Source organism: Mustela putorius, unplaced genomic scaffold (assembly GCF_011764305.1).
Source record: "Mustela putorius furo isolate JIRA1106 unplaced genomic scaffold, ASM1176430v1.1 tig00003972_pilon_pilon_pilon, whole genome shotgun sequence".
In the NCBI taxonomy this organism is placed as follows: Eukaryota; Metazoa; Chordata; class Mammalia; order Carnivora; family Mustelidae; genus Mustela; species Mustela putorius.
The window spans coordinates 5,359,963-5,365,372 of NW_025422115.1; the positions used below are offsets into that span (position 1 = coordinate 5,359,963).

A 5,410-nucleotide genomic window follows, 5' to 3' on the forward strand; every position below is an offset into this window, starting at 1 on the left:
AGAGACAGGGTCCATCTGGGCTGAAACCAGAAGTGGGAGCATGCCGCCCACAGCAGGCATGGGGCCCAAGTTGACCTTCTCTTATTCTGCAGGTGGCTGGGAGCCATGGGAGGTTTGTGAGCAGGAGGGTCACAAGGTCAGTGTATGTTTCTGGAAGTGAGTCTGGCAGCTGGGTGGAGGGGAAGGGGTAGAGGTGCCAGGAGGGCCTGTGCTGTAGCTGCTAAGGAGCCCTTGGGATGTGGTAGAGGCCAGGGAATCAGAAAGGCAGGAGTGGTTTTGAGAAATACATTTGAAATATATCTGGAAAACACTTTGCAGGCCGTATAAACAGGACTGGGTATGGGGAACCTGTGTTGATTTTTGGTTACCGAGCAGCCATGTCCCCCATCTCTGCTCACAGAGCCATGATCTCCTTTGTGACATCCTGGAGAGGTTCTCAGCCAAGGGCCCTCCTACAACCCAGGCTCCGCCATCTTTAAGTCATGTCCTAAGGATTTGACTCTTGAGAGGGAGGGAGCAGATGTGAATGGCCCCCTCCAAAGGGTCTTGATGATGGGTGGGCTGTGGCTGTGTTGGAGACAGGATGGAATCCCTTGGTTTTCAGTTCAAACCACTCTGAGAAGATTCTTTAGAAATTCTCCTGGGTCTTGTGGGCTTCTTTCTTCATTCTTTCTATGAGGTCTGATTTCTCCTAGGTTTTTGAGTCCTCTATTAATGCTGACTCATTCACTCGACACACATAACTCAAAAGTTTTAAAGAGTTGGGGCTCCTGGGTGGCTCAGTGGGTTAAAGCCTCTGCCTTCACCTCAGGTCATGATCTCAGGGTCCTAGGATCGAGCCCCACATCAGGCTCTCTGCTCAGTGGGGAGCCTGCTTCTTCTTCTCTCTCTGCCTGCCTCTCTGCCTACTTGTGATCTATCTCTGTCAAATAAATAAAATCTTTAAAAAAATAAAATAAAATTTCAAGAGTTCCCATGGCCCAGTCTCTCAGACTCTGTCTCTGATGGTGGTTTCAAGGGAATGTTGTATCCATTCCACTCTTGACTACAAATGAATGAACCTATTTAAATATTTATGACAGCCAATTATCCCAGGTACCTGAGCACACCTGAGTGGTAATGCCTCACTGAACTTGTGGATCGCACTGGTTGCCACTAGGACTTCGACTGAAAGTTGCTCTGGTGAGGAAGGGACAGGAAGAGCAACAATGTTGCCTTTGGAAGAGCTCCGGTGCTGGGGGGTGTATTGAATACCTTTCTTGTGCCTAGAATTGAGCTAAGTGAACTAAAGGTCTCCTATAGATGATCTCAAGTTCTCACAACTACCCTGAGGGAGACAGGTCACTATCTGATTTTACGGATAAGAAAGCCAAGGTTTAGAAAGTGTCGGTAAGAATCCAGCGCGTCTGATATCGAACGATGTACTTTCTACCCCCAACACAGATCCCCCATGCAAAGGAGGATTCGAGAGGAGAAAAGGCCATCTCGGGGTTCCAATTCCTGCTGCTCAGCCCAGGCACGGACGTCTAAAGTCCATCTGGGACAACCGAGCTTTGCAGGAAAGAAAATGGTCGGGCTGAAGAAAGCCACTCCCAGATGCCTTCCTAAAGCGAGTTGTAATAAAAAGAAGGGGAGAAAGTGTGAGAGAGCCAGGCCTCCTGACTGCCAGGGTTCTGTCAAACTGTTCCTGGCATCAAGAAATTCTGGCGGTACCATTTTGATCTCAGGGAACAGGACATATCCTTTTTCAGAGTGTCTGACCTGCTCACAATGTCTGTTCTCTGAGTGCTGAACCTTTCCAGCCACCCTCCCACGAAGCTGTATCTAGACACACAACCCTGCCCCCGGCCCCCAGAGGGCTGGCTCAGGCATGAACACTTAAATCAGGCTGTACCGATTGGTGCTTGGTGACAGACGCTGGAGAGAGGAAACTCAGAGGCTCTGCAAAGACCATCTTCCCTCCAACCGCAGGTGACACAGAAGACGGGTCTGTGGAAAGAAGCAGAGGCAGGAACAGAGGCAGCCTGTGACAGAGACAGACAGGAAATCGTTTCCTGCATTCTTGGCATCTTCCAGGCTTGGTTCCTACCTCTCCAGAGGCCCAATTGTTTGATTTCACCTTTGATTCCAAGGAAGCACCCAATTTCCTGCTAATAAATTTCATGGACTTGTTTGAAGTTGACTTCTGTCACTTTTGACAGAAAGTGTCCTGACAGTCCCAGCTGAGGAGGATGTATCCTTTTGAAATGCTAGACTTCCACTCCTCCTAGATCCTCCCCAAGGATGTCAGAGGGGCTAGGGAGAGAGGGGACCAGCCCAGCTGGGGCTGAACTCTTCATTCTGACATTAGGTGAAGAGAAACAGTTAAACTCCAAGGACATTTATCACAATAATTAAGCCCTATCAAAATTAAGCAGGCATCACTCTCCCTATGATAACTGAACCTTTCAATGTCAACTCCAAGGACTCATACACAGCTTCTGGGTGTAATTCATCTGTCGAGACTGTTCTGTATTAACCTACTAATCTATGTATGGCTAATGACTCAGGACTGCATGTTGACCTTGACTTCCCTCACAGGTTTTCATCATAGCTGCCTTTGCAAATAAAAAGCAGGGATAGCAGGTGAGTAGCTTGCCGTAATATTTTTTTCTCTTCACAACTGAAGTATACAAAGCATTCTGTTTTATCTTTTGCCTCAAAATTCCGCAATCCTTCCTTGGATCTTTCCCCCAACTCAGGGAACCCATAGTCCCTGGTGCCGGCTTTCCCAAGCCCACTGGGACAGGGACACACATTGCTTTCCTTCTTCTGTTGCTGGCTCCCCAAGACCCAGTCATTTGTAGCACCATATGCCCAACATGAGAACAGGCTCCCCCCAGGAACTCTGACTCCCCAGTATTGTCAGACTTTGCTGGGGAAGCCAGTGGTGGCAAAATAGAGTAGGGGGTGGGGACGGGGAACGGACCAAGTTGGTCTGTGTCACCCTCTCTGGACCACTCCTTTGCAGAGGAGTGATCGAGGGGGCCATGCACTGCTGCCTGCAGCAAGGAGCCTTCCCCTTTCCCTGTTTGTTCCCCGGGGTGGCCACGGTACAGATGGTCCCCAGTAGCTGCATTTTCCAGGGTTGTAGATCAAGGTACCAGCACTGCTCGTGCTGCGACCAGAGGCCCGAGGACCACCCCGGGTTCCGTGTGTGTAGCCTCAAAGCAAAGACTTCGCCTTTTATTGGAAGCCCCATGCAAATCACAAGCCTCCAAAGGCATTTATTAAGTCCCTGTTTCTTCTTTGTCTACTTCGATGCTAGACCAAAGAGCTTACATTTTTAAATTTCACGGACTGATTTATACCCTACCCATTTCCAAAACGGATGACAATAAAACCACAGGTACAGGATGGCCAGGAACACTGATTCAACAAAGGAGGGGAACAAAAGCAGAGAATTATGCCCAGCCTCAGCCTTTCAGGAAGGAAAAAAATCTAAGATTTCATTCTATGGGTGTCTTTAAATTTCCCCAAGATGTAAGGGCGACTTTCATTTATTTCTGGAAAGCTCCTCCATCTCCCATCAGAAAGGTGCCCTCCCCTTTGTGGCTTCGCTCCGAGGGCCCATTCCCACTTGGAGGGATTGTTCTGTTGTAGGCTGGCAGGCTGCAGCAGCCAAGGCCGAGGTGGGTTTGCTGCCCCTGTCACTTGTCACTTGGCAGTCTTCTGCGTGGCCGGCAGCCTCTGCCCTGTGGGCTGCAGCCCAGGAAGCCTGGGTAGGATTGCACTTCTCAGCTGAGTCTCACGGCCTGGTTTGCTGTGCATTCACATCTCCCTAATGGAAATCAAGGTGAAAAAAGGAGAGAGAGCACCCCCCCCCAACCCACACACAATGGTGGTTCACTTTGCCCGGTACCATGGACCCCAAGATGAGCACAGCAATCTGTCTGCCCTCGAGGGAGGCAGGCAGAGACCCAAATAGGGTCCGGAAGTGAAAGGGGAAGGGGAAGGCGGTGGAAAGCGCTGAGCGTGGGCTTTGCAATGAGCCCACCCACCATGTGCAGAGTTCCTGCAGGAGCCCAGAGCCCAGGGACATCCGGTGGACAGGGGCACTGTGCGGGCATCGCCCACTTGGGCAGAGAGGCGACGGCGGTGGCGGGGCGGGGGGGGGGGGGGGGTGGGACCTTGTGGCAACTCCACTCCCTTCTGTTGACTCTCCTGGAACCTTCAAAACAGGACACTTGACTCTCTCTTGTGTCAGTCGGTCGAGACTAACGAGATCCAAGATCCCGGAGAGGCCCACCCAACACCACGGCTGCATCCTCTGGTTCCATGGCGGTTGCCTGAAGGCAGGTGCACGGAACACGGGGTTCGAACTTTTGTTCTGCCGCCTGCTTCCTGGCTTCAGTGTCTTCGGACCTCCTCGGGTCCCCTTTTTCTTTACTTACCGGATGGGGATAAACAATAGCAGCTACCCAGGATCTTGGGAAAATAAATTAAGTTAAATTAAAAATACATGAAATAAGTCCCGTATATGTGTGTACACACACACACACACACACACACACACACACACACGCGGGCGCAAGCAGTGAGCTCTGCACCCCCCCCACCCCCCCCACCCCCCCGCAGAGCCAGGAGGGCTCCCTGCCTGGGGCGTGACTCAGGTTCTTACAGGAGGACAGCTGCCCCGGCCGCTTCTCTACTCGCTTCCCCACCCCACCCCTGCCTGGCAGCAGCTGAGGCCAACTGGAATGGGCCAAAGTTCCGGCAGCTGGCCCTGGACGGGAACTTGGAGGCCTGACCACGGGCAGGGTGCTCCCTGTGTGGGCCCCAGACCTGGAATGCCTGCCTGTGAAACCCTAGCCAGCTGACCTTTGGGGCTGGGTGTGAAGCGGAGCCTGCCTGGGCCTGGGAGGCCGGGCATGGAGGTGGCATGGCGGGATCCAATGGGTGCCCTCGCCGCAGTGTGGCTGTGTACCCTTTACCCCAGCCTTTAAGCTGCCTTCCTCCCAGCCCTTTTTTCCTTCCCTGCAGCATCTTCGGCCCCAAGGATATCGCCATGCTCACGGCCAGAATAAGCGTAGTGCCCCAGGACCAAGGACGTTTACTGAGCTCCCACGGCATGTCACACAGGCCTTCTCGTGCCTCATGCTCATGCTCTCTGGGACCCTCCTGCGCCACAGCCAGCACCCTCACGGGCTCCCTGGCTGGACCCCCTCCTCTTTCAGGGGTACCTAGCCCAACACAGCAGAGCCTGCCCAGGGCACCCAGGGCAGCCCAGGGCTGTCTCTGTTCTGCTTTGTCCTTACCACTCCCTGAAGGGCGACATAAGCACGTGCTTGTGTTTATGCAATGTCTAGAATATGAGGGCTCAGGGGGCAGGCTGGGCCCGACAGAGAGGGAGTGCTCAGAAAACAGGCAT

General features: G+C 52.7%; 1 long non-coding RNA gene across 1 annotated transcript; it reads left to right on the forward strand.

The window, feature by feature from the left end:
• Positions 1 to 1,446: 1,446 nt before the first annotated feature.
• On the forward strand, positions 1,447 to 4,506 carry LOC101685119. The gene is made up of 3 exons (XR_199998.3): positions 1,447 to 2,233; positions 2,581 to 2,625; positions 4,222 to 4,506. It is a non-coding gene; the product is annotated as an uncharacterized LOC101685119 (long non-coding RNA).
• The last annotated feature ends 904 nt before the right edge of the window (positions 4,507 to 5,410 follow it).